This window comes from Rhinopithecus bieti, unplaced genomic scaffold (genome assembly GCF_001698545.2).
Source record: "Rhinopithecus bieti isolate Rb0 unplaced genomic scaffold, ASM169854v2 scaffold_6907, whole genome shotgun sequence".
Taxonomy (NCBI): Eukaryota; Metazoa; Chordata; class Mammalia; order Primates; family Cercopithecidae; genus Rhinopithecus; species Rhinopithecus bieti.
In genome coordinates, this window is record NW_016805647.1 from 4,721,614 (window position 1) to 4,734,300 (window position 12,687).

Here is a 12,687-nt window from a genome sequence, read left to right on the forward strand (position 1 = left end):
CTCTTTCACCTCCCAGGAAGAAAACTGTCCCGACTATTTGGAAAATGACAGACTCAAAATTAGAGCACCAAAATTTGTAATAATAAAATTGTAAATATTACCTACATAGCTGATTCAAATGTAGGTCAACACATGACTCAGGCCCAAATTACCTAAGCCCTTGGAAGTAATCTAGAAAGACTCTCCTCTCCTGTGAATTCAGAATACAGTGTTTCTCAAATGCCAAGGCAAAATATGTAGTGAATTATTCCACACAAACAGAAAGGTTCCCTGCAATTGTAAAAGAACTATATATATGCTATTAGAGAAGTAGCATAGCATAGTACTTACAGGCATAAGTTTTGAAATCAATTTGGTTCTGCCATTTATTAGAGGCATATCAGAGGTATTAAAGTATCTGAGTCTGTTTCTCCTCATAGAAAATTAGGTTGAAAATGCCTAGCTTAACTCATGGAGTTGCTGTAAAGTTTTCCTCAGAAAAGCATATGTAAAACACATTAAAATGTGTCCAGCCCATTGGAAGTGCTCAATAAATTAAAGCTTGTAATATAGCTACCTTTTAGATAAACCATGTGTTCAAAGGAACTTTGTGGCTTAGCAGGGACAACATTCTAAACAATTTTTTGAGCAAACATTTGGAACACAGTCCATTCTAAAATTATACCTAAATATACTAGAATTTTAATAGATTTATAACTTAAAAGGTTTTAAAACAAATCTTATACCCTATACTTTTAATTTTTTAAAAAGTCTGCTAGGCTATCTATTTCTTACATGCTAAAGTCTAAAATACAAACATAGATGTAAAATAATGCTTTGTGGTTAAGAAAAAGGAACACATAGCTTAAAATGAATTCTATGATAATAAAAAAAAACTTCCATTTGGAAAACAGATTATTCAACATGAATATATTATGTAACAATNCTTATACCCTATACTTTTAATTTTAAAAGTCTGCTAGGCTATCTATTTCTTACATGCTAAAGTCTAAAATACAAACATAGATGTAAAATAATGCTTTGTGGTTAAGAAAAGGAACACATAGCTTAAAATGAATTCTATGATAATAAAAAAAAACTTCCATTTGGAAAACAGATTATTCAACATGAATATATTATGTAACAATGCCAACATCAAGCAAACAATAGAAAATAACAATATCATATGTCAATAATCCAATAAGACAAATTCAAATACTTTAGCAACTATTTAATATCCTATTAACTACCATTAATCTTTGTAAATGTTTTTCATTGGTTTCTTAAATCACTGTTTATATTGATGTTTCTGTGTACTTTTTTTTCCCTCAAGGAGCTCTTGAGAAGAATGTAAACACCATATGTTACACAGTGTTAGGACAAAATTATAATTACTTAAGTCAACAGGTAATTTAAATCTGAATAAGCGTAAAGCTACTTTAGTGGCAGCTGTTACCACTTACACTGTTTTATCATATAAAATGTATTAATTTATGTAGCACATAACCTAATTATTCAACATGAATACATTGAAAAACTAAATGTTGTGTATATTAACAAATCTTATCCTGTATTTTTTGACTAAAGCTTTAAAACAAACACATAAGACTGTAAAGTAATGATATTAAACCATGGGGCTTATGGAAATTTGTCTTACTTTTTTATATGTGTGTTTTATATTTGGCTCTAAGTGAAAATTTTAGAACATGCGAATCTTTACATATCTGAGTTTATGCAATTTTTGCGAAACTTTACTGAAACTTTCGTTAAAATCTTTTTATGAAGTAAATTAAGTAGAGTTAAAAAAGTTATTTTCAGCATAATATAGAAATTATTACTAATAAAGTTCTGATATTTTCCTAATAAGCCGCTAAATAAGGGTTTTATTAAGAGTACCATTTCAAAAAAAAAAGATAATTCCCCCAATTGATGCTAATCAGGTCTCTTCTTAAACACTTAAAGACTAGTGTCTGTGTAACAAGAAAATTAAAAAGTTAAAACAAAATTCATAATGCTAACTGCAATTTGGTCCTTTCTATGTAGATACAGACACTTATTATTTACCAATATTCATATAAAATTGAATGTTTACTGTTTATGTTTTATAATCATGTGTACAGTATTCAGCTTGGTTTTGGCATAGAATTCTTCAAAATTCTTTAAAAATGAATATTAATACTAAATATCTCTATGTCAGCAGAAAGTATAAAGAGAGGAGCATTTTAAGATAAGTTCACTGTAAAATTTGTGAGCACTTTGACAGCAGGCAGCAACTGAAGAAAAAATAAACACATACACTGGAAAGCAAATAGTCTCAAGAAATCTGAAACCTGAGCCAGCAGTGTACCTCTTTGCCCTCAAACAACCCCACATTTACTTTGGGACCATAGAAAAGCTGTGTACCTAAGAAAGTGGGAGTAAAGATGAGGCTGGCAACTAGAGGGTTAGCTAAAAGTACTCCATGCACCCAAGCAACTTCTCCTCCCATCCCTAGCAGAAGACTAGGAGTTTATTCTCTATAGAAAGAAAATTAGATAATCTCCAAACGGAATAAACAACAGGCAAAACTGAGAAAGAGAATATCCTACCGAAAACAGGTAGACTAAATTAAACTCTGCATACCAAACACTGAAAATCCCATAACCCCATCCCTTTTCCCCTTTTTTTTTTTGTTTTTTTTTTTTTTGTTGTTGCTGCTTTCAACTTAGCTCTGCAGTTTATCCCCCCCCAGGCAGAAATCTTCTCTGGTATTTTGTGGCTATAGTTTGCTGACGTTCCAAGAAATTCTGATTTGCTGACTTTCAAGAAATTTTGTGAGTTATCAAATATTCTACAATAAAATCCTTTCTGTTTAAGCTAAGTCAAATTATTTTGCCTGCATCTATGAAAACTGACCATTATTCCAGGTAACTTTCATTCTAGAATTGCAAAGATGGCTCAAAACTATTAAGTTTGTTAATAAAAGAAATGCATAACCTTGTTAGGATTATGACCTCAATACATGCCAAACCTAAAAGAGGGGGATGTTTTCTCATATTTTTTCTCTTTTCTTTTCTTTTTTTTATTTTCTCTCTCCCATCTCCTCCCTTGTCCTTCTCTTCTCTCTACTTCTTCCTCTTCCTCTATTTTGATCTTTACCACTCCTCAGTTATATCAAACAAATGGACAGTTAGAATCACGCTTAAAATAAAATAGTACAGTAGTTAAAACAGTACAGTACAGTAGTTAAAACCAGTCTTTAGAATTTTAAGGACTTGAGTTGAAATGCCAGTTTGGCCATTTACCAGCATTGTAACCTCTAGTCAGGAAACTTAACTATTCTAAGCTTCAAATTCCTTATCTGTAAAGTAAGACAATAGTCTGGCATATTAAGAATTAATACTCTAAGCAAGCAGATAGTTTTCAGTACCTAAAACTTAGGATAAGATGATTTCTTAACATATCTAATCAAAAACATTACATAAGTAGGAAAAAAGACTAAAACGTAGCCACCATGCTTCATTGAAGTACAAATAAATTTAAAAACTGATGAACATGATTAGCAAGAAGAACATGGCTCATGATAAACTGTACTTTTATGGAGGGTCAGGAACAATGAGCCAGCTTTAGCTTCAAGAGTGTTAGTTCCAGAAATGGATTGAGGCTGCTAATAACTGCATATGTACAAAAAAATTGAAAGGGTCATCCTGCTAAAGAACAGTAAAATGTAGTGGCTTGAAGCCATCTTCGGTGTGGAGCATTTTACCACGGCTAACAAAGGGAGATGGCAGGCAGATGAGATGGGAAGTGATTCAATGTTTGCAAGAAATCAGGGAGAATGCCAGAGGGAAAAGATAGAAAAGGATAGAAAGAGCACATTAAAATTGACGTCAATGTTGTTCAGGTTTACTCCTCAGAAAACTATAAAAAACTTAATGGCTAAGTAATCCACTGTTTTTCATCACAGCATTGTCTCACTTTAATGATCTTGAACTTTTATGATTCTGTTGTTGATGTTTGATAACATTTTGTTCCTACCTAAGCAAAATTGGTTATCCTTTGGCTCTTCTATAATGATGTAGTGGCATGTGTCAGATCATATGTATGTACAGTTGATATAATGCTGAATATTCTATTAAAAAACCAAAAAAAAAAAAACCTAGAGGTTATAATTTGCCTTTTGTTTCCAAATAGGAGCTCATAGCAATAGTTTATACAGGTAAAAGAATTTGACAGTTCTTATAAAAGAAACTTTTTAGAACCAAGCATCCTAGAAACTCCTCAGTACCAAGAGGCTGCCCAGGAAATCTGGAGTTTATTATGTGTAGTATACGTGGAAGATTGTGAATTATACACTATCTTCTATGAAGGAATACAGTCAAATGCATTCCTGAATATAGTAGGAATGGTGATGACTGTGGTGACCTGGAGTTCATGTGCTCTGTCTAGATGGAGAAAGCCTTCTTATCTCTTGTCAAGTAGTTTTATTTACAATGAGATGCACAAAGTTTCCAGATTTTTCAGTTGTTTAAGACAAAGTTGGATGAACTTTTGTGTGAAATGTCCTCAGTTTTGAAAGGATAGCTACATCAAACAAACCACTTTAGCAACGGTTTTTAAACAGTAAACATGAGTTTAGCAGGAACTGAACCATAGTGCGGGGGAATAGAGAAGTGGGTATGTATGTAGGGCTTAGACTATCTTTCAGCGCAGATCACTTTTTTATTTACTTGAAAGAACGGGCTCCAAAATTAACAAAGTTGAAAAATGCTGCCATATTGGAAAAAATAAATATTTGATTCCAACAAGACTGAATTACCATTTTAAATTCATGTATCTCTGAAGTTTAACCTACCTTGGGATAGTCCCTAGGATGCCATCTTGTTTTCTTCCATACTTAGTTTAATAGCTCTTACTATGGTACATTCTTAACAATAGCCAATTTCTCTTCTAACATTCAAGAATAAAGGCATGGGTATCAGTGGGAAAGTATTCATTTTTTATTTAAAAAATTACCATTCATCTTTATTTCAAACGATGTGGTTGAAATCAACTTAATCTGAATGTCTTTCTAAAGGTAATGCTTAAAGAAAAACATGCACCTTGATAAACACACCAGCCAAAACAATATATCTTCCTCCAATTGTTCTGAGTTCTTCCAAAACTGACCAAGAAAGTGGGGGAAATACCTTTCTTCTAGTAATCTAATTACTTCCCAGAAGAAAAGGAAAGTCAAATCCCTCAATCACCCACCAATATTAGTAGAAGTTTTGCTCTTCTAATATCAGGATGGATTGTGATGGGGCTGAGTGCTGAAATCACCGTATCTTAAAAAAGTAAGCTAAGAGGTTAAGAGGATTAATCTAATACTAACATGAAATATCATGTCACATTCATGGGGAATAGGTGAAAAAGACAACCTTTTATTTTCTAGTTACCTAGCTATTCAATATCATAATTTTTATCAAAGTTTTAGACATATGAATTATGATATCAGACTTTTTCAGAATATGGTTACAAGAAAACTTAAATATCTTCTATGTGTTATATAATTCTCAACATATCCTTAAAATTACAATGCTTTATACTCTTAAGATTCTGTTCAAAATAGTTCTATATATTTTGTGCTTATATAACATTAAATGAGTATTATATTACTCATTTACATAATGACAATTTATAAACTAAAAATGAAAGAAGCAGATAAAGTTTTAGTTCATAATTTTGAATTTTAAGTTTAGATACTTATAAACACTAGAAGGATAATTTTATAGGTAATTAAATATTTTAAAATATATAGCCAATATTCCTTTCACAAAAGAAGTAAATTAAAAGTCACTATAAATATGTTGTCCATCAAAAGACAATATTATATATTATAAGCACTTGGAAGTTTTAATTTCTTATAGAATCATTTACATTTACCCCAAAACTATTGATCTCTCAGAACCAGTTAGAGAAACTAACTAAAATAATTGTATTTATATTAGCTTTATATCTGCAGATTCTGAAATATGTCTAACCTTTTTTAACTTCTGTTAAAAAATACATTAATTTTCAAAGACTGTAATCATTGTCAATATATTAAAAATAAAAAAATGGTTTCTGGTGAAGTTTGGAGAATTCAAGAAAAATCTTGTTAAAGATATGCTTCTTCGGTAAATCTGTTCCATATACCATAAAATGGTAATATCAAACTTTGTAGTATTAGTATTATTTTCTCATTTATCTGTATAATAATAAAGAATGTGTCAATAAATAATGTAATCAGAATATCATTTAGTATTTAACAATTAGCAGGTATAGAAAGGGACTTCTAACAAATATTTGACTCTCATTAACCAAAAAAGGATCCATAACTAGAAAACTAAACACTCTTATATGAATTCATAGCCTTCTATAATTATCATTTCAACAAGACAGCAATACTGAGTATATGAAAATCCATGCCAGCAACTGTACTAGGTATAAGCAATATAAACTTAAATAAGATACAGTCCTTATATGAAAAATAAAAAACATAATAACTGTATGTTAAAATACTACAATCATAAATGCGATAATCTTAAAATGTGCACCTGTCTTTAAATAAAAGGATACTGAAATAAGGGCACTTAAGTACATCATCCCAACATTTTTAATTTTTTCCTCAGGCTCTTAAGAATTGTTTTTATTTATAATAATACCAGTAATATCTAAATACCCCAGTAAAAACATAAAATAGTTGATCTACAAGCTTTGGCTTAAATGGAAACATCTAATCTGAAGTGGCAAAACAAGACTTCATATTTGTTATGTATATAGCTTCCCAAACTGAAAAAAAAATGCCACCAGTCATACCACATACTTCTTTTCATATTTACTTGAATACTTATTAAATACAATACGTTTGGTGGAATGATTCCACATTTCAACTCTTGATTTTGACTCTTATTTTAAAAGGATTACATCATTAATTATTGGTAACCTAGCATTGCTAATGAAAATGTAACCACTAGATGAGGGCTGAATGTTTCCTTCTACCCCTATGAATTATATTAATGTAATTAATATAAACAAAATATGTAAAACCTCTAATTCATGTGAATCAACCTATTACAATAAAACCCCACCATTTACATGTAAGACAAACAATCGTCCCATAAAGCAGTAATTTTCATTCCAAACCTTTACCTTTAGTTAGCAATAGAGTGACAATAGAATACATACACGAAGAAATGATTTTAAGATTTGATCAGGGCCTTGAAGATTAAAGCAGTTCACTTCACCATCTACACATAAACTATTTTAAACTATTTATTAATTATCCTAAAATTTTTATAAATAATGCTTTCTTGTTTATTTTTTACCTTGAAAGGCACTGGCTCTTCGGTAAGAGGACTAACAGGAAGTGACGTGGTACTGCTTGCTGGACTCATGTCCGTACTCTGCAAGGACAGTGAAATTGAATTAAATAAGGATTGTTTTGTAGTCATTTTGACTATTCATAATTTAGATAAATAAATAAATAAAATAAATAAGTAAAATATGAATGTAAAAATACCAGATTTAATGTTGATTTAATCATAATTATATAATAAATCATTCCTTATATAGAAACAATCATCTGGGAAATTAGTCAAATTATCACTCTCCATGTATATTTTAAGTGCATTTTATCAAACTTGATGGCCTGACATTCATGTGTAAAAATTGAAAAGCCTGGACCATAGTCTTTCCAATGAAGGTTTAATTTTCATAAGAACATGAGTGAAAAGTCAAGGTTCATGGTAAACTTCTTTAAAGGTTGAGGTCTCCCACAACTTTCCAGACATTAATGTATAATTCAAAGGATAGTAAAAAGCAGACTCCAAATTTTACATTATGTAACACTGATTCTTTGAATGTCATTCTAAGAGAAAATTGTGTTCTAGCTATAATTTTCAAATCAATCTTAAAGTGTGACACCTTAATTCTACTGTTCTGAGGACATCTTGAGATAAATATTTAAAAAAAAAAACAAATCCATCTCATATGACAACATCTGATAAACTGTACTTAGTTATCAAGTTGAGAAATACATAAAGTATTTTCATGCTTATCCTACTGTTTTCCCATTTGCTTTTCAGTGATCTGTAATTTAGGTGTCATTCCAATTTGCTTATTCTTTTAGATAAAATACTATTGTAAACCTTTTGAAGATAAGTCTTATCCATATTTCATATTTTAATCCATTTACTCTTCCATTCAACAATAGCAATAATGATACAATTTAATATCTAAATGAAATACTTAAGTTACATTTGATGTTTTAAAAGCTGATGATTTTGTTAATCCACAACTTTCTTCATAAAATGTTCTGTCAGAATTATGGCTTCATCTGCTTTTGATAGATTCCAAACATATCAATATATGTAACTATATACATATATATCCACATATGTAACCACTACCAATATCAGATACAGAACATTTTCTGTATTTCACCTGAAAATGTTCCCTCATGTGCCTCTGTATTCAACTATCCCCATCCCAGCTCCCAAGAAAAATAGTGTGCTTTCTATTACTAGTCTGCTTTGGGCTGCTCTAGAATTTCATATAAATAGAAGTGTAGAGAAGTGAATTCTTTTGGGTCTGGCTTATTTCACTCAGCAAAATGATTCTGAAATTCATTATATCATATTGGTGCATATTTCAGTAGTCTATTATTTCAAAATTTTGTGTAGTATTTCTGATGGACAGAAATTTGCTTATCCACTCACTTACTGATGGGATTTGTGTTGCTTCCTGTTTGGGGCTCTAATGAAAAAAAAATGCTGAATATTCATGTATATATCTTTTGTTGGACATGTGTTTTAATTTATCTTTAGTAAATACTTAACAATGATATATCTGGGTCTTCTGGCAAGTTTATATCCTATTACATAATATTACATAATATTATTACATACATATATTACATAATACATATTATGTAAATTTTATAAGAAACTGACAACTGTTTTCCAAAAGGATTGTAATATTTTGCACTTCCACTTGCACTGTGTTTTGGAAATATCGGTGTATCAGTCTTTTTTAAAAAATTAGGCATTTTATGGATGTACAGTGGAAGCTCATTGTGGTTTTAACTTTCTCTTCCATGGGTTACTAATGATGTTAAGCATCATTTCATGTGCCCATTAACTATTAGCATATCTCATTTGCAAAGAGTATTAAAATATTTTGCCAATTTTTATCATTGGATTATTGGATACAAATCCTCTGTCATATACATTTATTACAAATATTTTTACTCAGTTTGTGGCTTACCTTTTATTTTCTTAACCATATATTCAAAAGAGCCAAAGTTTTCTAAACTATTTTTTTTTTTTTAAGTTTGCTTTTGTGGTGTGTACTTTTGGTGTTTTACCTAAGAAATATTGGCCTACCAATCACGTTCTCAAAGATTCTCTCTTATGTTTTCTTCTACTAATCTTTCACTTCAATATATATGGGCAAAAGATAGCAGGATCAGAGATTTATTCTTTGAAGATGCTTTTCCAATTTCTTGGTATACAATAAACATTAAATAATACTTATACTACATGTGTTCTAGCACAAGATTTTCACAGGTTAATTTGAATTTTAACAAGTAATCTCAGATATTTTAACCACTCTTTCTCATTATATGAAAGTCTTATATTTACTCACGTCTTCACTATCATTATAATAAATTTTAAAAATGGATTTATTATCCGTAAGGAGGATAAGAAGGCTTTGCTACAGTACTGAAATGTTTAAAGTAATATCCAAGACTCTCATCGGAGTGGGTTATTATGGAACTTCCTAGGAAGATAATTAGGAGAAGGAGAGAAGTGAAGTATTTAGTTGGGAAGGAGAATAGAAATACCAAGAGAAACAATGTTTCTATTATCTCAGAGACCGGTTCTCTTACCATTGGACTCATCTTTGGCCCTGAGCAAAAAGAATGAACAAGCAAACATTAAAAAAAAAAAAAAAAAAAAAAAAAAAAAAAAAAAAAAAATCTATTTTAAATATAATCCCAAGAGACAGATGGGAAATACTACCCTTTGCTTCAAATATTTCAATGGAATAAACTATGATCTAAGCACACAGAGGTTCCTGCAAAACACCATGCCACCTTATCATATTCAAATCTGCAATACGGTGTTGGTGAAGAGCAGATATCCACAGGCTAAATGAAAATGACACCATACTAAAGGAAAACAACAGCAGGAGGAGGACTAGAACTTCTCTTAGCTCCTATGTGATGGCTCCTTAAAACATACATGAATAATCAGGGACAATTTATCAAGAAATTGGAAAGAGCAGATAAGTGAGATCTCATTGAAATCTTCAAACTCACCTATCTTTGTACAAACTTAAAGTCAATTAATAGAAGTCATTGTTGATGAGAAAAAATAAGTATACAAAGCTTATTAACAACAACCACAATAAAACCCAAGTGAAAAGTAAGACTTGCAAATCCTAAGAGTTGGTCTACCTCAAAATAAATAATGAGCATGAAAGAAAATATTTTTTGTTATACTAATTAGCAACTTTTTTTCTCAAGTTAAATTCAGACAAAAATTTGGGAAAATGGTATATCATCTGTTACTATAAACAATGATTTAAATGGTTAGTTTGAAAATGTGATCATGCTCAATGGACACTGCTTAATTGACATTGGGCAAAGTACACAGTTGAGAGCTTTGAAACTCAATATTCTGTCACTAAAAAAGCAGAGAAATTGAAGAATAAGAGGCACTATTAATAATCAGAAAATAAAGTTGACATTTTGAGTGTTACATCTTCTCATAACTGCTACTATTATACTTACTATTGATAAATACAAACGTGTACTCGTTTTAATAGCATTGGGAAACATAGTATTCTCTTCTTTATTTTGATGTGAAGAAAGGAAGATCTCTCAATTGATTCACAAACCATTTGTCATTTGGTACTATCAATGTTCTGTGCATACAATTTCCAAGTCAGCCGTGTGTATCTAACAATATAAAATTTAAAATTTAAATTCATTTTGAAATATAGTTAACTGATTCATAAGTTAGGGAGTTAATTTTAATCCATGAAAATGAGATAATCTTTTATAAGTATTATAAATATTTTATTGTATAAGCCTTATTATGTTTTTCTTCTGATTCAGAGGAAAATGTGTTCATTTTATTGAATAAAATATCCATACTAACACCCAGTGCTTAGATCTTGTTTTTTTCTAAAAAAGAAACCAGGGCTCCTAGGAGAAATGGCTGATTCCAAGTCCGGGATGGGACAAGAAATGCACAAGATGCACAAGATGATTCTGGAGCATCCTTTTGTACCATAAAGCAAGGAAGTACTCAAAAAAGAAAAGAACAGGGGTATGCCAAAGAGACAAAGAACAAAGAAGTCAACACAAAAGAGCTTCCAAATGCCAAATCTGGAACAATTCGAACAACAACATAAATAACATACTACCGAGTATAACTAAAAGTATTAAAACAATGAGCAAATAAATCGGGAGAAGAGACACATTTTTTCAGAAAAATTCCAAATCAGTAAATGAGAGATGAGACAAATCTTTTTTCAGAAGCATTCCAAATAATTCATTTAGATAGTTCTCTTCAAGAGATGAAACTTAACACCCTATTCCCACCCTCAAGATGCACTGAATGACTTTCTTCCAAAGTGTAATGTGTGAAAAAAGGAAAATAACTTCACAGTGGAGAAACCCAGCACATACTACCTCAGCCAAGTGATCAAGGGTAGTATCATGTAGACAGCATGAACGTTGTATAATATGAAGAGAGGGATCTTTCACATCTGTGGTCTTCTACCCTCAAACCAATGGCCACAGTCTAATCATGAGAAAAGCATCAGACAAATCTAAATTGAGAAATGTTCTGCCTAATCAGTGCTTAACAAGAAAAGTGTGAGAAACTTTCACTGCGAAGACATGGCGAATAACAATAATAAAGCAGTGGTCCTCAACCTTTTTGGCATGAGGGACCGTTTTCATGGAAAACAATTTTCCACAAAGTGGGAGAGGGATGATTTAGGGATGATTCAAGTACATTACATTTATTGTGCACTTTATTTCTATTATTATTACATTGTGATATATAATGAAATAATTATACAACTTACCATAATGTAGAATCAGTAGGAGCCCTGATCTTGTTTTCCTGCAACTAGATATCCCATCTTGAGAGGGATGGGAGAATGTGACACATCATCAGGCATTAGAATCTCATAAGGGGCATTCAAACCTCGCATGCGCAGTTCACAATAGGGTTAGCGCTCCTAAGGGACTCTAATGGTGCAGCTGATCTGAAAGGCAGGTGGAGCTCAGTTGGTAATGCCAATGATGCGGAGCAGCTGTAAGTACAGCTGAAGCTTAGCTCACTTGCCCTCCGCTCACCTCCTGCAGTGCAGCTGAGTTCCAACAGGCCACAAACCACTGATCCGTGGCCAGGAAGTTGGGGAGCCCTGTAATAAAATATCCTGAATGTGACTGGGGAATAACAAAAAGGACATTAAGGAAAACTGTTGAAACCCAAATACACTGACCAGTTGACTTAATAGTAATGTACCAACAATGATTTTTAAGTTGTGAGAAATGTACTCTGCCAAGGTTGGATGATAACAATAGGAGAAACTCAGGAGTTTATGGGACTCGTCTGTACTGTCTCTGCATATTTTCTGTAAATATAAAACCATTCCCCAATTAAAAGTTTTTTTTTTTTTTTA

The 12,687-nt window shown here is 31.3% G+C and overlaps 1 long non-coding RNA gene across 2 annotated transcripts in view; it reads right to left on the reverse strand.

The window, feature by feature from the left end:
• Positions 1-12,687, reverse strand: part of LOC108530333 (uncharacterized) — a 148,884-nt gene that overhangs the window by 65,327 nt on the left and 70,870 nt on the right. The window contains exons 2-3 of one of the 2 annotated variants that reach the window (XR_001885804.1): positions 10,778-10,945; positions 7,308-7,385 (exon numbers count right to left, since the gene is read on the reverse strand). This is a non-coding gene — a long non-coding RNA (uncharacterized LOC108530333). The remainder of the gene's footprint in view (positions 1-7,307; positions 7,386-10,777; positions 10,946-12,687) is intronic. The other variant, XR_001885803.1, reaches the window with a different exon arrangement.